The sequence below is a fragment of the Nycticebus coucang genome, chromosome 14, assembly GCF_027406575.1.
Source record: "Nycticebus coucang isolate mNycCou1 chromosome 14, mNycCou1.pri, whole genome shotgun sequence".
NCBI classification, from domain to species: domain Eukaryota; kingdom Metazoa; phylum Chordata; class Mammalia; order Primates; family Lorisidae; genus Nycticebus; species Nycticebus coucang.
In genome coordinates this window covers 6,648,637-6,668,845 of record NC_069793.1, presented here as the reverse complement: position 1 = coordinate 6,668,845, position 20,209 = coordinate 6,648,637, and the positions used below count along the sequence as shown (strand labels likewise).

The window sequence follows — 20,209 nt, the reverse complement described above, 5'->3', positions numbered from 1 at the left end:
CATGACCAATTTTGAATAGTTCTTGCCCGTCTGCAAATTGATTAGCTTTAAGTAACATTCTCAAATTCATCTCTGATTTAATAAACTTTAAGACAGTATCGCTTGACCCTCTGTTATATTTATATTCATATTTTAAGTCTTCTCTGTTCTACCTATTAAGTTGGTTCAAAAGTTTAAATCCAGCAGAAATCATTATCACATTATCATTATTATGATAACATCAATGTTTATGTCACCACTGAGAGTGGGACTGGATTTCACTTCCTCTTTACAGACCTATGAGAAGAAGGGTCTTTCTAATATTGCAATCCAATGTACCCTTTTTTTCCCCCACTCTGTCAGTTTTTCAGAGTAATCCCACATTTTATTTCATGTTTAGGATCATGATTTTCACATGAGCTTTTTATTTTTCCTGAGGTTTCTGATAGCCTTTCTTTTCATTCTTGTGGGAGGAGAATTGTGAGAGAAGATCACTAAAAGTATTTCATCCTATTTCTTATGTATCCTGGAATCTATACATTCTTATTGGAGTCCTCTGACACTCTGTTGCAATTAGACTCCTGTCCCCAGTACACAGCAGTCATTCTGCAATTTCCCTTCCCTGAGCTCCTGGATCAGTAAGTTGTTTCTTGTCTTTGCCCTTGTTCTGCTGGGGCATATCCTTAAGTAACAACTTCAACTAAAGGCATCTGGAGTGTAAACTTCTGTGTCTGAAAATCCTCCAGTTACTGAATGTTCTCAATGTTGTAGAATTCTAGGTTCAAAATAGTTTTACCTCTGAACTTTCAAGTCATGACTTCACTGTCATCACACCGCTACTTACTGCTGTTGAGAAGTAATGACGTTTCTGGTTCCTGTTTCACTGTATGTGACCCTTTAGTTTCCTCTCTAGAAGTTTGTAGGAATGTCACAGTTTCTACTTTTTCTTACTGTTCTGAAATTTGATGTGTCTAAGTGTGGGTCTCTTCTTTGTTGTGTTCACTCTGCTGAAGGCTCCCTCAGATTGAAGCAGCTTCAGCTTCAAAAATGTCTTTTTATTAATCTCTTGATAATGCCCTCAATTTCCCTCTCTCTCTCAGGTCTTTCTGGGTTTCCTGTTAGACCATTTGAGTTCATCCCATTTATTACTTAGTCTCTCCAGAAGCTGCCTTTTGCTCTGTATTCTGGGAAATTTCTTCCCCAACTTCCATCTTGTCTTCTTAAGTTATTATTTTGTCAATCACATTTTTATTGTCCAAGAGCTTCTGCTTTCCGTGGTAGGATAAGCTTCTAAAGCTTGAGAGACGTAGTTTTGGGATATCTTTGGGAACAAACCAGCCAGTCACATGTAGGCAGATCTCTGCACACAGCAGCTTAAGGCAGAACCCGCATTAATCATGTTCCTTTAGGTCAAACACCAGAAAGACAGGAGCCCTGTTTCCACTACAAGCTCATAAGTGAAGACAGACATGGACTCTTGTGCCCATCTATGGGACAAGCAGTAATTGAAAATTAAAGGCATGACGTGTTTTGTTTTGAAGTGAGGGTGCACAGATGACCAGGTGGTCACATACAGCAATGACACGGGTCATCCCAGGAACTCTGTCCAAGATCAGTCATAAAAGGGAAGAGACTCTTTGATCAAGTAGGGGTTCAGTGAGGTGCACAGGGCCCTGTGTTCCCTGCCAGTCTCTCTACTCAACTGCCCTGTGCCGCTTCCACGCCTGTGCCCTCTGAGAATTAGCATTTGTAATGCTGCCTCTACTCAGAGCTTTGAGATGCAGATTTATTTATTTATTTATTTATTTTTAGCAGTGTTTGGCCAGGGCTGGGTATGAACCTGCCACGTCCGGCATATGGGGCTGGCACCCTACCCCTTTGAGCCACAGGAGCCACGCTGAGATGCAGATTTAACGCAAGAATGCAGGTTGCTGAGCACAAGCCTGGCACTTGGTGGAAGTCTGAGAGCAACTGGGTCAGGGGCCCCTCTGGATGGCTGGGGGCTGTTGGCTTGGCCAGGCCTAGGCTCCTCTTCTCCAGGACTCAGGGATTCAACAGGCGGTGGCCTCTGGCCTTGCCACAGTCCATGTCCCCAGTGTCCCCTTGGGAAAAGGGAAGGGGTCTGAGACCCAGCTTAGAAGCTGCTGTGCATCCATCTGGGGGCCTTGACCTACCATGGCGGGGGGGCAGGGCAGTGTTTATCAAATCCTGAGCCACCAGTGAGCCTGGAGGGAGAGGCCATGGGGGAAACCAAGGCTATCAGAGAAGTGTCCCCAGACACAACTCAGAGGTCACACCACCCCTCTCATTGGGTCCCGGCTTTGCTTCCTCTCCAGCTGATCACCTAAGACATGTCACCTAGCCCTCTGCCTCGGTTTTCTCGCCTTCAAGGTGACACATGAGCCCTAGGCCTGCCCCAGGGCAGGGCCAGCTTGGGTGTTCGTGATGAGCTACAGCGTCCTTCCCCATCTCCTGTTTCCTCCTGAGACTGGGCCTTCCTCCCATGCTTCCATCTCCTTCCCACCACAGCTTCTCCTAGACAATGTTTGTGAGAGTGTTCAACAGTGGAACCCAGAGTGTCCCCGCCCACGGGCACAAGGGCTCCAGGCTTCCTTCCGTGTGGCCTCAGGCAGGCCAGGAACTTCTTCCCATTTCTCTCCTTTCTCCCCATCTTCCCTGGCCTTTTAGAAAACAACAGCACATGCTTTACAAAGATGCAGAAATATGTAAAGTAAACATCACCTTCCCCAGTGCCCGCCAGCCCAGAGTGCTGTCATATCTGCCGTGTGTATTTGTGGGGCCACAGCAGGCTACGGCGGCATGCACAGCGTCCTGCATTTGCTTCTGCTGGTGTCCGGCTCCCAGGTCAGCCTGTGTGCAGAGCCTCCTTCTTGGTAGCCACCTGGCAGTGAGCTGCAGTGTGCCCAGCCAGTCTCCTCCTGGACATAGCTCAGTGGTTTCTAGTTCATCAACATCGCAGCACCTGCCCCATGGTGCCCTTGAAGGCGTCTTTCTGTCACATCAGGTCCTAGAACCACAGGCTCTGGGTCCACACGCTGTTGCCATCCCCTCTCTGGAAGGCTCGGGCTGCCTTACATTCTCGCCCAAGATCCCTGACAGTTCTGGGGTTCTGGGTATCCCTGCCCCAGGCACAGTATCTGACCACTTCCTGAACTTGAGCAGGAAGGCGACTTTGAATGATCCAGCAGACCCAGCAGGCTCCACACATCCATCAGTCCTCCTTGTAAATGAGGCGGCCTCTGTGCCCGGGACCATGACAGGAGCCGAGGCAGCCCTGCTGGTTATGGGTCCACTTTCTGAGCACGGTCGGGTATACATAGAGGGATATGCGGCTCTTGGCCTCTGGGGAGATAAGACCCCAGGTGGCCTGCGTTTCATCTTTATCTCATTAGTTTCTGGGCTGGGAACCCGATGGGCTCTTTAACCTTGCAAGATGAGGTTACCGCCGGCCCTCGGTGGAGATTTGTCAGCGTCAGATGTTGGGTTTGGATTATGCCCTATAGAGAGTTCCTTCTGAATTATCCTCCACTGTGAGTCCTGCAATATGTGGTGATACCTTTGTGCCGAAGCGAATTGTTCAGTGGTTTCCGCCATCCAGTGTTGCCAAGAGAAATGGGGCCCCACATAGAGAACATAGAGGAACAGAGTCAGTGTGGGTTGGTGCCAGCTCCGCTTCAGGAGGCAGGACCCTCCCAGGGGTGACAGGTGCCGGTGACTCCCGTGGACGGAGACCAGACCTCCCCCCGTGATGGCAGAGCTGCCGGCACAGGGAGCCAGTGGTCTGATGTTTGCCCACTGAACATCTTCCTGAGTGAAGGGCGGGGTGGGCAGGGATTTCCTTGCACTAGGTTGAGGGCAGCCTTGCTCCGGGCACCACCTGAGAAAGTGATTAGCGGAAATGAATGTGAGTGTTTTCATCTTGGGACCTGCCTGTTTGCTCACTGGTGGCACATGTGCCTCTATTCTGTTCCATGTCCCCACAGGGATGGGGCCTGGGATTTGGTGAATCACCCCCACAATAAGGGAGGGGTTACTGAAAACCCCCCCATCCTGTGTTCGAGCCTCGTCTGTCTCAAGCCTCACCTGGGAGTCTGAGGTGGGGGCTGGCAGGATGAATCACAGCCCCCAGAGACATCCAAGTCCTGACCCCAGGACCTGTGACTTTGTGGGCCTCCCCAGCATGAGAATTGTGAATGCAGTGGGACTCTGTCCGCCAGTCAGCTGACCCTAAGCATAGAAGATGCTCTGGAGTAACCAGGTGGCCAGTGTCATCAAGGTCCTTATCAGAGTAGTCTAAGGAGGGCCTGAGGTGGAGAAGGAAATAAAGAGTACCCTCTGAGCCCCCCGTGGGGACCCAGTGCTGCTGGTACCACAGCTTTAGCCCCGTAGGTCTCCTGACCTCCAGAACTGTAAGCAACCAGATTTGGGTGTTAAGCCACCAAATTTGTATAAGGTGTTACCGCAGCAGCAAGGGACTCACAGGGCACCGTGAGGAGGCGCCTTATGAAGAACGGAGAACAGATTCTGACACAGGTCAGTTGGGGTCTTTGTTAGCTGAGACCTGCTCCTGGGAATGGGGAGCCGTAGCCCCACCTTGCAGGTGGAAAAACCAAGGCTGGAACGTGTGCCACAGCAAAGGACGAGGACGGGTCGAGGGCCTCTAGCTCCTGCCAGCTGTCACCTACATCTTCCTTCCCTCTCCCCACCCTACATGGGGCTCTGTGCGCCCAGGTCATTATGACACATTCAGGGTGGGAGATGAGTTCTGGACCTGTGTGCTGGGAAAACCCACAGCGGTGATGCTGGGGTGAGGCCACCTGCCCTTCTACCTGCCCAGCAGGAGGGGAGACCATTTGGTCTCCAGAGTCCTCCCTGCGTCCGGGAACAGAGGTGCTGGTCCAAGGGTGGCAGATAGGCCAGGGCTGGGCCAAGGAAGGGCTGTTCTCAGGTGGTGCCCGGAGCAAGGCTGCCCTCAACCTAGTGCAAGGAAATCCCTGCCCACCCCGCCCTTCACTCAGAAAGATGTTCAGATCTTTCTTCCTACTGCCAAGGCAGGAACAGCCCTGAGGGTGAGGGTGCTGGTTGTCTCAGGACCTTCAAAAGCCTGCATGTGCAGGGTCCCGTGGGGACAGTCATGGCCATCCCTGAGGTCTGTGGTTGCTCTGCAGGCCCTTCTTCCATGAGACGGTGAGCTCCCTGCAGTCGGCCCAGCACCTACATGTGCCAGCCACATCTGTGCACAGGCAGAGCTGGGGCCCTGCTCGGCCTTCCCAAGCCCATGACCATCCTCTTGGTGCAGCTGTGCAGGGCTCCTGGCCGTGCTCCCTGTGAGTTTCCTGGGCTACTAGAATAAATGCCACACACCAGGCAGCTTTAAGCAGCAGGAATCTATTGCCCCATGATTCTAGAAGCCAGAAGTCTGAGACCAAGGTGTCAGCAAGGTGGGTTCCTTCTGGAGGCTCCAGGGGAGATTCTGCCCCACATCTCTCCTCCAGCTCCTGGTGGCCACTGGAGCTCCCCAGCCTGTGACTGCATCACTCCAGTCTCTGCCTCTGTCACTCAGGCCACAGTGGGACAGATGAGGCCCTCCTGAGGATCCCATTCCAGTGGGGCTGCCCTGGAATATACAGGAAAATAACAGGTCATTTCGGAAGGTCCTTGGCTCTGTGAACGGGCAGACAGGCTAATTGGATGGGGCAGGCAGTTGCTATAGGAGGAAGAGAACCGAAGGGACAAGAGGACATACTCCTTCTGACATCCTCACCAGTCTAGGACTAAGGCTTTGGTCCTTTGGCAGGGCCCATGCCCAGCTCTGACCACTTCTCCCTGGGTACCTCCTGCTGGGACACAGCAGCCCTTTGGACTCATCCCTGAAGGCAGTAGGTGGGCCCAATGCTGCCAGGTACATTTCCCAAAAGAGGCTGGCTCTGCTAGCAGCTGTGTGGCCTTGAGCTGGTCACTGAACCATTGAGCTACAGCTTCCTTATTTGTAAAATGGCAAAGAAAATAGGGTCTCCCTCCAAAGTCTGTCATTTGAGAGAGAGAACATGTGTAGGGGCTTCACACGGGGCTTGGCATATCGTGAGTGCTCACCTTGGTGGGACTGTCACCGTCCCTGTTATCTACTTCTGCACTGAAGGGGCTATGGCCCCTGCTGTTGGCCTGTGGTCTTGCTCTTCCCGGGGCCAGGGAAGGGAGTCTGCTGAGTGCATTTCTGTGGAAATCTGTTGTGACAAACCCAGGAGTCCTAAGCTCCGCAGGTGTATGAGAGTGAGTGTTGGAGTCTGGGGGACAAAGGGGTCTGCGGGGAATGGCACAGTCATGTTGCAGTCTCTCTGAGGGGAAGAGATCTTTCCCAAGGCAGGAAGGAAGGACAGGAAATCAAGACTGATCCAGCCTGGCCTTGGAGACAGGAGCGTGGAGCCAAACAGATTGCTACCCGGAAAGTTTCTGCTCCGGGCAAACTAGAAACAGCAGTGGATCATGAGGAGCTTGGGAGGAGCCGGTCAGGAGCTGGGGAACAAGAGGGGACAGCCTGGGTGGCTGCGGATGACTGGGAGTAGCCTTCGTGTGGTGCGGTTCTGGCTTTAATAGAGAATAATGAGGAAAACAAAGAGGAAATTAGGAAGTCTTGGAGAACAGGGAATAAATTAAGGAAAGAAACCAGCTGGGGCTAAATGCTGGGAAACTTGGCACTCGCAGCTGGCAGACGGGCTGTGCTGTGTCTATGGAGGATTAAGCGACATACTGAACTAGAACTCTCTCTGGACCCCACGGAAAATGAAGCTCCAGCTCAGTGGGCAAGTCAGGGTCTGCCCCCCCACACACACCAGACAAGCAGCCTAAGAGGGTGTGAGCATCTCCCCAGCTCAGGAGGGCCCTGTCTCCCAGAGCCCTGAGCACGGCCGCTGGGGAACGCATTGTGCGTGACCCTGGGCTCCTACAGAGCCCTGCCCCCACACATCTGCAAGAGCATCTTGGCCTTGCAAGTGCTCACATAAGGGGTGGCCTTTCTTGTGTGGATAGCAACGAGTCAGGTTGTCCAGGGGAACTGATCTCACCTTTACCTTCTTGAGAGACATTTCAGCCCCCTAAGGCAGGGCAGTGGGTGTCATCAAAGGTCGGAGGGAAGGCAGGCTTCGTTTGACCAAGGCAAACTTCCGGTATAGTGGGCCGTCCAGGGAATGCTTGCAGGGTGGAGAAGACTCACCGCCACACACCCAGTTCAGGAGGAGGAAGTCAGCTGCTCAGCTAGGGACATTGTGGAGACTTTTCATTTGCATCTCTGTGTGGCCTGGCCTGAAGCCCGTCTGTGGGTGAGCTGGCCTTTGAGTCAGGGGTACATTAGCAGATGCCACGTCTGAGCCACTGGGCCTGCCTTTGCCAAGTCCAGGCTCCTGGTCTGTATCATGACGAAGCTTCCATCTGTGTCTGAAATCTATGGTTCTCTGCTTCACTTGACTTTTTAGCAGTTTCCCAGCTCTGGTGGGCCTTTCGTCCCTAGCTGTATTTTGTACAGGTGATTCCCTAGAACCTTGGCATTAGCCAAGATAACTAAGTCAGTGTCCTAGTTAGCGGGAAATTTGAGTAGCTGATTCTAAGACTACCACTTTCCTTCTCTCTCAACTTCCTGGACTGAGGGTGTCCTGGAGATGAGGGGCTGTGATCAGTCTTCCCTGAGTATGGGGCAGGACTCCAGTCTGTGTCACCAGGGCTCATGAATCCTCACCACCAGTGACTGGCACCACTGGAAGAACAGGGGCCCGAGTCCATCTCCCCCAGCCCAGAATATAGCCCAGAGGCCTCCAGATTTCTTGGCCACATCTGCTCATTTATAGTCAGCTTCCCCTCCTGCTACTCTAGGCTCCAAATACTCCGCTAATAAGCCTTGGGAAGCATTGGGCTGCAAGTAATAAAAACTACTAATGGTGGCTGAGACCACAGTGGCAAGTCCAGAGGAGGACATGGCCAACATCCACTCCAGAGACAGTGGCATCTCTGCAGACTGCCTGGCCTCTCCCTCATGGTGACAAGATGGTGGCTGCAGCACCAAGTATCAATATTATCTCCCCATAGCAAATCCTACATGGGAATATAGAGGAAAAGGTTCCAGGGAGCAGTCCTCCAACTCCCTCTCTCTCTTCCTCTCTCCCTCCCCCAAGTAGTTAAATATTTCCCAGAGGTACTAGCAGACTTGCCCTAGGGTCTTCGTTGGTCACGACCATGCCCTGTGGCCACAGACACCTATAATTGCAGGGAGGCTGAGAAAGCAAGTATCAAAGTTTCCCAGCTTCTGCGGGAGGGAAGGGCCAGAGGGGACCAGGAGCTGAGTATGGGGGAGGGACAAAGCTCTGTCCCCTCTAGGCACACAGTGTCACACGAGGGGCAGCGATGAGGGCGTGTCAGAAGTGGTGGCTATTGAAATGGGTTTTGAAGAATGAGTAGCAAGCACACAGAGTGTTCCAGGTAGAAGTAAGAGCACGGACCACCCATCCGCACCGCTGCCGTGCTCAGCAGACTTCTCACCTCACGTGTGGCCAGTTAATGGAAACGGGGCATCATGAAACCCAGGCCGAAGTAACGTGTTATTTTAACCATGAGCCTTGACGTGTATTTGTCGGCACCAGGTTTTAGGTGTTGGGTCTTTCTTTACCTTTGACTCCAGCTGGTCCCACTGTATCTTTCCTTCCTTCCGTTAATCAGCCCACAGCATTTTGTCCATCATTTTCAATTTCAGATTTGATTTTTTTCTCTTGGTTGTCGTTGTGTGGTGGGGAGGGCTGAGGGAGCTGGCCCCCGCCTGGCCAGTACCCAACCACTGTTCAGGGTCGTGGGGTCCTGGGATGCAGCCTCCAGCCGCGAACAGCCTGGGCTCTCCCGCGGCTCTGTGCTCTCACATCGATTGCTTAACCTCACTAAGCTTTATTCTGTCGTCCGTAAAGTGGGAGTAATAACAGGACCCATCTCATAGGGTCATTAGGCAGATTCAATTAGTTTAACTTGTGAAACATTTAGAATGGTGCCTGGCACACCGAAAGTGCTCAAAGACCATAAGTATAATAATTACAGTAATTACTCTAATTATTAATTATTACTCATTAAGCCGGAATTCAGGTCTCTCCCCGCGTTGAGCCAACCTAGTTATAAACTTTGACATGGTAAGGCGGGGGCTCTTTATTTTTCAGAAAGGACTCTGCATGATCTCTGTGAACCTTTCTGGGGCATCTCACAGGTGACCTCGTTTCTAAAATGCACTCTCCTCACATCTTTTCTGAAGCTCCGGTGTTGGATCAAGCCCAGCACACCTGTAACCAGTAATGTCAACATGGCTTCTGCTGGAGAATTAAGGCTGTTCTGAGCTTTTATTCTATGTCGTTATGTCTCACATATTATGTATTATTTGTGTGGGTTCAAATATCTTTAGAAGATGTAGAGCATAATCTTTAGAAGCTCTAGCCCACGAGGGTAAATCTGGCCCATTGCCTATTTCTGTAAATAAAGTTTTATTGGAACATAGCCCCGCCCATTGCTTACATACTGTCATGGCTGCTTCTGCACCACAGCTGACAGAGTAATTCTGCAGGGACCAGCTGTCTGCCTGAAAATTCTGGAATATTGCTAGCCGGGCCTTCACAGAAAAAGTTTGCCAGCCTTTGGTCTCGATTAGAACGTTTGCAGAGCCCCTTTCGAGAGGCTTTGTTAAAGGGCACCACGTTAAATGTGCCTGCTTCACACTTTTAGCTACTTTTAGACCTGCCCCTTGGGTGAAGCCACTCTCTCATTTATCTAAGTATTAGGCTTAGAGCAAAAACAGACCATTTGGTGGCCCTTACAAGTGGAAGAAAGTTGGTGGTTGGGGTAGACAGGCAGTGGCTGGGCCTTCCCCTCCGGCCTGGCCTGGGTTTTCTATGGCCTCTTGCTTTAAAGTTCTGTACCGACTAGTCCTGACTAGGCAGGTGGGCCTGATGGAGGCACAGATTGGGGTCTTTGGGCTCAAGGTTAGGCCCCAGCCGTGGATCAGGCCTTCTATGCAAAGTTGAGTTTGATTCCCATAGAAGGGAGACAGTTTCTGACTTTATAGCTGTGGGGCTGTCTAACCCCACAGACAGTTGTATGCAGCAGACAACTTGGGAACTGGCCTTACAAACAGAGCACAGTGGCCTGTCCCCAGCCCACTCCACTTGGTCTTTTTGGGAGGCTTTGAGACCAACAGATGGGGCAGGCCTGGCCTGTCATTTTAATTAATGAATGAAGGAAGAGTCACAAACAGCCCCTGCCTGCACTTGCAGCAAAATGCCAGGCAGTTGTACTGTTCCCCTGGTGGTTTTTAAAGAACATTCAGTCCCCAGTGAAAGACTGAAGTTCAAGGGTTGGCCCTGCTACTGGCCAAGCTGTGTGGTCCTGGGCAAACTCTCTTCTTACCAGCTACATCGACTTTTTGATGAGTTGATGCCACCAGCCTGGGGTGTAGAGAGGGGAGCAGAGCTGGAGGCAGCATGGCAAAGGGGTTTTATTTATTTATTTATTGTTTTTTGAGACAGTCTCACTTAGTCGGTAGAGTACTGTGGTGTCACAGCTCACAGCAACCTCAACCTCTTGGGCTTAAGCGATTCTCTTGCCTCAGCCTCCCCAGTAGCTGGGACTACAGGCGCCCGCCACAAAGCCTGGCTATTTTTTTAGAGATGGGGTCTTGTTCTTTCTCAGGCTGGTCTTAAACTCCTGAGCTCAAGCAACCCACCTACCTTGGCCTCCCAGATTTCTAGAATTATAGGGAGAGGGGTTTTAAATAGAGGTATACTCCTTACTAAAAGGGGGGTCGGGGTCAGCCAGCTTGCCCCATTTGCCGATGACTGTCCTGGTTTCAAAACTGAAAGCCCTGTATTTCAGAAAACCCCTTTGTCCTAGGCAGACTCTGACAGTGGGTCACCCAATCTGCACCACGGGCTGTATACAAGAGCCTCTGGCATAGGTTTCATTCACCAATGAAGCACCTCCTCGGGTACCCCAGTCTTTCACTTAACAGGCAGGAAAACCCAAGCCCAGAGTGGGTGAGGGTCCTGTCTAGGGTCTCACCACCAGTTCTTACCAGAGCCAAGACTAGAAAGTGGGCCCTCTCCACCTAGAATAGTTCTTTCATTCAAAAGCTAACGATGGTGGCCGGTGCTGTTGGAGGGTGCAGAAGTGTGGCAATCAGGGCCAGATCCTGCCTTTGGGGGCACTCATGTGCTACTGCAAAGTCAGACCATAAATGAGCAAACAAACAAATCCCAATCTCAAATATAGTAAGTGACAAGAAGGGCTGGGGAGTCAGGGGCACAGGAGGGCTGCAGCCACCAGGCAGCAAGGCCCCTCTGTGGAGGTGATGTCAGGGACCTGTGTGATGACAGCAGCATTCGGGGGCGAGCACATGTAGTGCAAGGACTGTGGAGGTGATGAGCTCAGCCTGCCAGAGGAGAAGGTAGCAGGATGGCTGAAATAGGGGAGATGGGGGAAAACAGGCATAGTCAGATCATAAAAGGTCTTAGCCATGGTGGGGAATTTGGATTTTTATCCTCAATTATGGTGGGACTCTATTGGAGTATTTTCAGTGAGAGATAGAGATTAAACCTTAGTCTAAGGTTTTTACAATGAAGAGTGAATTCCAAGGAGACTCTTCAGCTGGTTTTTGTGTTCCCCCAGATGGAAGACGTTGGAAGCTTGGAAAGTGTAGACAATTGTGCAAATGCCAGCTCTCCCTTGGTGCTCCAGCCAATGGACAGGTTGGCTGTGGGGCAGGGAAGAGCTCCCTTCAGGACACTTCCCTGGGTTTAGGCACCTGGGTGCTCTGCACCACTCCATGGAGTCCACGCCCTCCCCCATCCCTCATCCCACCTGCCCCTCGCCAAGGAGACACAGTGTAGGGACTTCTAACACACAGGGGTGTTCTGTTCTGCATAGATACACAGGCAAGATGTCCCTTCCCAAGGAAGGACACCTGAGGGCAGGCACTCCGCTGACTTTGGCAGGAAAGTCTTGTACCCGGGAGGTGCTTAAAAATACTTCACTTTCTACATGGCGTTTCCAGGACGAAGCCAGTTCTATAATGTGCACGTAAGATGTGCTCTCAACAGACAACAGAGAAAGTCTCCCAGCGCCCCTCTGGGTGCCAGATCCTATACCAGCGACCTTTTAAAAATAAGCATTTTCCCCGCCCACTGTGTTGTTTCAAGGCTGTGGTTGTCACTTGTAATTGGCAGGTAAGGATGTTGGTGCTCAGCTGAGGTTCAATAACTTGTCCAAGGTCACGGGAGCTGGAGTCCCACCTGGCGGTTCAGGTTCCAAGGTCACCCTTCTCCCTGTTAGCCCACACGCCCCCTTCATCTCAGCAGGGCATGCCAATTGCCTCCTGTGCTCATTGCAAACATGTTTAAGCCACATCTTTGTCTTCTCCACCAGCCGTCCTTGGCAGGTAATACGCCTGGTAGTGCTTAGGAAATGCTGGTGGGTGATTTATTATGAAGTAATGAGACAATTTAATTTGAATTAAGTTCTTTGCACATTATTATTTCTATTAGGAAAAACTGGTATTGCTTATCATGGTAGCAATGAGGAGGAAAATGTTCGTAATAAACACCGGGCAGGGTGTTTTCATAATTGCTGATTTGAAAAATGGCTTCTATAAACGTGCATCTCCGAGGAGCAGGTGCGCTGGCTCCATAGGACAGAGCCATCGTCCTCCCCAACGTGACATGGAACAATACTATCCCCCTGCCTGTCAAGTGGGGGCAGCTCCCAGCAGCCAGGAGAAGTGTCTTCCATGAATGAATGACCCACATCCGTCACCTCCTGCACATGAAACCACACAGACTCTCCGAGAACAGTGTGGCCTGAGCTGTCACTGAGAGCGCTGTGCTGGCACTGAGCACTGGGCCTCCCTTCCTCTGTGCGCTATGGAGGAGGGTGGGAGAGCATCACTGCTCTCCACCCAGGAAGCAGATACTGGGCTGTGTGTGGTCACCGGCTGACAGGACCCCCACTTAGTGAGCAACAGATGACTGGGGAACCCCCCCATTCTCGCAGCCTACTTGCCTATGCAGTGACCCTCTGTTCCACCTGAAGCCAGCTCTGCCAAGGTGACCTGGGCCGGCCACCTACCTCCAGTGACTCAAGAGCCAGGATTGGTGTCTCCACAGAGCTGAAGACACCTGTGGAGCCTTCCCTACCCTGGCACTGCTGATGGAGAGCTGACAGCTCTTTGCTTAGCTTCATCATTTCTGATTGGCAGGGCCTGGAAATTTCTAGGACATCTGCTAGCGTTGCCTTTCCCTGAAGGCACCTCTTTCTAATAGTGTCCCAGTTCCTGCCTCCATCGAGCCCTGCCACCGAAATGTGATTACACCAGGAATGATTTAGAGGTGCTTCTTGTGGGCTTCTGTTCCCCACCTTGGAGACAGCAGGTCTCCCCCCTCCAACTCCTGGGGAAAGAAACTTTCAGGGGCAATAAAGGTGCCTTCCAGTCTCTCTGCAGGGATCCTCCCTGGGTCTCCCAGGGACCATCGCCCACCTCCATGGGCCTTGCTCTGCATTCCAGCATCCACTGCCACGCTCAGATCAGACATGCTCAATGCACCCACAGCTCACATTCAATGTGTCTTTTTGCCATAAAAAAATTCTGAAATGATTTTGATAATTTTGTCTTTGAACCCATTTGGCTGTGAATAACTCACTGTGGTCATTCTTTAGTGGCTTCTGTGATTTCTCAGCAAGGATTCCTTCAAGGTGAGAAAATTTTGACCTCCAAGGCATTTTCACACATGATGAAATGGTAACATTTCTGGGTACCAGATTTAATGAGTCAGCAAGTTGACCCCATGTTAGATTTCAAAGACACCAAACATTTTTTGACTCTGGAACCAGTGAATTTGATTTTCCAGGTTACAGGCATGTTTGTGGGTTCCCCCAGCCCCACCCCCACCTCCCTGCCAGCCAACACTTTGAGGCAGCTGGAGCCTGGGCCTCAGGGCCTACTTGTGGAGAGAGCCCTAGAGCTCCTGCCCTGCAGCCCTGGGCTGCAGAGGGCGAGCTGTCCGGCTCCATGCTCCCACCCCGGGCTGCTGTGTGTCCTTCCACTGGCCCTCAATACTCCCACAGAGCATTGCTCCAATGCCAGTGCCCACCCGGCATGGACGCCTGCCTAAGGGCCCAGTGTCCTTGTAGCTCCCACCCTGCGGGGACCTGTGGCCGGAACCCCATCATCTGCCTCAGCCCCACACACGCCACACCCAGCTGCCTTCGGGAAACAGCCATGGCCTCCGAGCGGGAACACAGACATTCACGCCAACCTTTGCCTATGAACTGCTTAGATGAAGACATGATTGCTGGGCAGAAGTTCCTCTGCATGGCACAGGTCAGCCCTCGTCGTCCCAGCAGGATTCGTGCCTGCATGGAAGAAGTTCAGAGGAAGAAGTGGAAAAATTGCTCTTCTATCATTTTAGCCTTCTTGGGTGGCACTGGGGGAAAGCATGTGCTGTCCCAGGTCCTGCTCATACCTGCACACATACGTCTTGCCACCCAGCTGTGTCCCTGGACCTTGCCCTGGATGTGCAGGCAGCCCACACCCTCGACTCTTTGTGGTCAGCCCCTCCCGACTTTCTGGCCTCAGTGTGGTCCTTTGGACACCAGAGCCTGGCTCTCTTTGGTACGGCACCCCTCTGTCTGGAATATTCTCCCTGTCCTTTCCCCAGCCCCTAGCCCACTTGCTCCTAGGCTACTTTGGTCCTCCCTGGAGGTCTCAGGTCCCTTACAGTTCTCACAGCCACGCCTTGACTGTTGAACACAAGCCCTTGTGTGGCCCTTAGATTAACATCTGTCTTCTCGCCTGCCTGGAGTGTGATTTTCCAGCAGCTCCTGCAACAATGCACCACAAAGTGGGTGTTTTAAAACAAGAGAAACTGACTCTTCTGTTGTTCTGGGGGCTTGGAGTTCACAATCAAGGTGTTGGCAGGGCCAGGTGTCCCAGGCCACTCTCAGGGGGAACCTTCCTGCCTCTCCAGCCTCTGGTGTTCACTGCCAAGGAGCATGGTTGTATCTTTCCAGTCTCTGTCTGTGTCTCTACGTGGCCTTTGCAGTGCAGTCTTCCTTGGCCTCTCTCTTATAAGGCTTTAGAGCTTTCCCTAAATCCAGGATGATCTTACCTCAAAACCCTTAACTAATTATATGTTCAAAGACCCTATTTTCAAAAAAGGTCATATTCATGGATAGCAGAGGTTAGGGGTTGGACATGTGGCATCTCCATAAGGGCCTGGGTTGCCCAGTCCCCTGGAGTCCATCATCTAACAGCAGGTGTTCAGTGAGTAATGGCTGAACTAATTAACATGGCGGCTGGACCCCAGTCCCAGTTACCTCTGAAACCCAGTCCCAGTTGATCAAAGAAGAACTGTATCTATTAGACTTCAGAGGTGCACCATCCCAGCTGGGATCCTGAGAGCTGTTGGTGAAGCCATCTGGTCTTCCCCGGAGACCTTGGTGTTCAAAGTTAAAATGCCCATAATGACTCTCTCCTGGGGGTGGGAGTGGGGGCAGAGAGAGCCACCTGGGGCCCTCAGGCTCACACATGTCAGCCAGCTCGGCCTGGCTTCCTGTGGCTCCAGGTTCACGCCTCCTCCAGGATCAGGGGCTGCTGCCAAGGGAGCTAGTTCAGAGACTGACAAATCCTAAAAATGCCAGCTGTCATCGCTGGCACTTACTGCCTGCTGGACCAAGTAAAGTTCAGCCTTCCCCGTGGGCTCCCGGTTGGGAGAAAGTAAGCCCCAGGCCACCTGTGGTCTTGGAGGCAGATGCCAGGGCCATCCGCAGGACTGCCAGTGGGTGAGGCCTATGGGGCCCCTGCCTGGCCAAGCCCACAGTCCCCACACCACTCCTGACTTGCTCCCAGTTGCAGATCGTTCCAGGTGTGTCCCATAACTCTTCCCTCTTTCATGCTGTGAGCACGCACCGGAAGACCTTTAATAATCCCCACCAGGTGGCTCCTGAGAGTCTCAACGCGGAGTTGGATGTGTCTGCAGAGGTCTATATGGTTCCTAGAGGGGCCCCTTTTGCATTCTCCATGGCAGCCAACAGCTTGTGCCCCATTTTTGTTTGAACTAGGAGACTGTGCTTGCCCCTTTCTCCACACGCTTCACTGCCATCTGTGCCGAAATTCCCACCCTAAGTCCGTGGACCTACTTTGTACATGTGTCCTCTGTCGCTGTGTTGTGCTGTGTACAACCTGTGCGACTGTACTTGACAGGGCTGATGCCCACCCTGTTTGCCTTCCACAGCCCCTGCTGCAGGCAGACATTGGCAGAGGGCACATTTGGGTTCTGTCAAAGTGCCCCCTACCCCGCTGCACTCAGCAAACACGTTTGAAGAGAATACCACTAGGTATATTTTTTGTCCAGTTAACAAGCACAAGTAGATGGGTGGTGAGTGGAGATTCAGAAGGAGCCCATGGTGACTACTTCAGACACGTAGTCAGTTAGTGGGTTAGGGGTTAGCAGGGCCCAGCTGAGGCTCGGTCGAGGCTCCACCAGAGCAGTGTGGGGGACGTGCAGGTGCTGCAGCTGCCCCCTGCCCCCCAGTGACTCTGGACCTCAGTGCATTAGGTCTGCATCTGGACAGCAGATGGGAGGTGCAGGGCCAGGGTGGGCTGGGCCAAGGCTGAGATCAGGTCAGACCAGATGGCTTCACCAAAAGCTCTCAGGATCCCAGCTGGAATGGTGCACCTCTGAAGTCTAACAGATACAGTTCTTCTTTGATCAACTGGGACTGGATTTCAGAGGTAACTGGGACTGGGTCCAGCTTCCATGTTAAATAGTTCAGCCATTACTCACTGAACACCTGCTGTCAGGTGATGGACTCCAGGTGGGAGGGGCTGGGTGACCCTGGCCCTTATGGAGATGCCACATGTCCCTAGGCTCTGGTTCACGGGGGCTTTAGTGCAGCTCAGAGATAGCATGTGGAGACCGAGTCTCAGTACCACAGCTTCTGAACATGGGCAGTGGCTCACACCTGGGACAGGTTTTGTATTCCTAAACTGGCAGGAATAGCTTCTGAGACTTTCTCATCTCCAGAGAGCTTCCTTCCTCAGGCCTGAGTGTAGGGTTTCTCATTGCCTGGGGCTGGGGAAATGTTGCAGCTCCTGGTATCCTGTTGCTTTTTGGGAATTGCTCAAAACAGTGAAAGTTTGCAAGGGCCCCTGGCTGCCTTTCCCCTCCCTGCTCTGGCCTCCTGGGCCACACCAGCTGTCTGTGGTTGGTGCTTCACAGTGCTGAGCTGTGCCTTCCCTCTTGCTGTGACTGGGACCCAGGGACTATCCTTCTTCACTCCAAACCCTGTGATCACCCTTTGGCTCCCCCCTGCCCAACATCCATTTTTTTCCTGTTCCACTGCTGACTTGAGTTCATGCCCATTTTGTTTCCCTTCCAGGCACATGAGGGTACCTGGTCCATGCAGGTACTGTGGTCATTTGGGGTGATGTGCAGGATGAGGTCCCTGTCCCTGCGAGCTCATGTCTCTTTGGGAAGAGGGACCTTTGCTCCTGAGTTCCCTAGCGTGAGAGGGGACGAGGAAATGGTAAGAAGAGCAGGATCCTCTGGTCTTGGGGGGCCTGTCTGCACACAGGGTGCTTACTGGGCTTGTTTCAGTTGCTCCTTGTAAACCTTACAAGACATATGTTTTTGTCCCCACTTTGTGGGTAGAGAAACTGAGGCTCTCATTAGCCAAGCTGGTAACCATCTGAGTCGGGATTTAAACACAGGTCTGTCCATGAATGAAAGTGAGATGGGGTTGTAGCAGGTGGGTGATGGGAGTGAGGCCTGTTTAGTTCCTGAAATGAGGCAGGAAAGTTAGAAACAGTTCTTAACATGAGGCTGAGGAGTTTAGTCTTTTACTCAGGAAACAGGATGGAGCCATTATAGTTTGCCCAGTATAGTTTGCCCAGCTGTGACCAGTCACAAGTATGTGTTAGAAAGTTCTTGACTGGGTTAGGAATCAAGGAGAAGATTTGAACCTGGGTCGTGGCCAGATCAGAGGGTCCTTCAGGATGGGGGGATCAAAAGGAGGAGCCGATGGGTGGCATCCTCAGGGCAGTGAGCATGTCCTTGGGACCAGGGCCGGCCCCAAGGCCTGGACTGCCGTGTGCGCTGCTCCTGAGAGCCCCACAAGGTGCGGATTCGAGTTGGGATTCTGATTTTGCAGGGCAAGACTCTGAGGCTTGGAAAGTCAGGGTGACCTCAGGGTCAGAGTGGAGCTGGGCTTTGAACCAGGCTCTGTGTGACGCCAGAGCTGGTTCCCTCCCCACGCACACACTCTGCAGAGCTCCCAGCCCTCATGCGGTCAGTAGGAGACAGCCTATGAATGTCCAGGCAGCCCCACTGGCACTGAAAAGTTCCCTGTTGTAGGGGCAGCTGGCAGGAAACGACCCACGTTTGGTCCTGTAGGAGGAGCCTGGTCACAGGAATAAGGGCCTGGTTACAATAGGTTCCCTTGGAGTGGGCAGAAGTGGACACGGTTGGCCCAGGGGGAGAGCACAGGGCAGTAAGCCCAGGCCCTTTGGGTCTGGCATCCTTCCAGGGCGTCGGGAGCCGCCTGCCCTTGGCAGCTAATCATGCAGAGAGCAGACATATGGAAATGGAGCAGAGGCCCTGAGCTTTGGTGGCCGTGGCCTCTGGAGAACCTTCCATGGAGAAGGAGGCCCACAAGCTCATTGCAGGTTTGCACCTTCCCAGCCATTTGCGAGCCACGGGGTCAGGGTGAGCCAGCTCCCCTTGGAAGTTATCCTTTCTCTGCCTCCCTGGGGCCACAGGGTCCTGGCTGACTGCCAATGCTACTTGTGGCTACTGACAGCCATTGCAGGGATGGTCCCTGGAGCATCCTGTCACACCTCACCCCTGTGGGCACGGCCCCCTCTGACTCCACGGGAGTCCCAGGAGGCTTGTTCTTGCTGCCTCTTGATATGCGGGGAAAACCTAGATTTACTTATGAATGGCCACACCTGCCATGTGACACCACCCATGGCTCCTAGTGCCCTGGACTTCTGCACATGCTTCAGCCTGTGTCTGGGAGCTCTGAGCAGAGCAGGTGGGCTGAGCCCAGTGGGGCTCACAGTCACAGCCAAGCTCCCCAGAGCTGGGACTCCTGCATGTGGCAGGGTGTCTCTAGGGTGGAAAGTAGAGCAAGGGTGTGGGGACTGAGCCCCCTGCCAAGTTGGAGCCCTGACCAGTCATGCTGGGTTACCCAGGTCTGCAGCCATGGTGGCGTGCCTCATCCCATGCCTGATCATTTCTGGAAGACAGGGTTACCCGGGCGAGTTCCCCTGCACGGCTCCCTGTGAGAGAGTGTGCAGGGTGGATCAGAACAAGCGTGCGCTCCCCGCTGTGTCCTTCAACTTCTCTGAACCTCACTGGCCTCGCTGGTGGAAGGGGAGCCTTGAGGAGATGCTGCCTGCCCCTTTCCAGGATACCAAGGCCTGTATATACATCCCTTCTCCCCAGAGCCACCTGGTCCAGAATGGCCGTGCTGTTACTAGTTGGTTATACACATTTCTCCAACTGTTTGCCATTCACATCCCCAGGCCTGCTTCTCTAGGACAGGTCTGCTGGGTGCTTCAGGGCCTGTCCGCAGCCCTTTCTGTCTGGGCCTCTGGCTGTGGTATCCTGCGGGACCTTGGAGGCCTCTCCCCACGATGTGCACCCTCCCCCAAGCTTCCACTCACACCCCCTCTGTCCCTGAGGGCCACCCAGGAGGTACCAGTGGACTGAGGTTTAGCCACTGCCTCACGGCCCACCTGGCAGTGCAGGTCCCCCCACTCCCCAGGTGGCTCCGTGGGGACAGTGCCAGGCATAGTGCCATCAGCTTGGACAGAGGAGGCCTCAGCAACTATAGCAAAGTTGGAGCTTCATGATTTCTTTCCTTTAAAAAAAAAAAAAAAAGCTGTGCTGAGAGGCAAACGGCATGGCTTTAGGTTGTTATCTCAAAGGAGGCAGCCGCGTGCCCCCTTCTTCTGGTCCCAGCAGCTAATTCCTCATCCCCCAAAAGAGGCTTTGCCGGGGCTCAAAGAACCTGCCGCCTCCCCTCGGGGCGCCCCCGCCCGCCGCGGAAGCCGGGGCCAGGCCGCTCCCGCCCCCTGCGCCCAGCCCAGCCGCGATCGCGGGATGACGCCCAGGCGGCCGCCGGCGCGCTCTGGGCTCGT

The 20,209-nt window shown here is 52.9% G+C and overlaps 1 protein-coding gene across 3 annotated transcripts in view; it reads left to right on the top strand.

Annotated features, from left to right (window-relative positions):
* Positions 1-20,209, top strand: part of SHANK2 (SH3 and multiple ankyrin repeat domains 2) — a 577,367-nt gene that overhangs the window by 372,034 nt on the left and 185,124 nt on the right. The window lies entirely within an intron of this gene.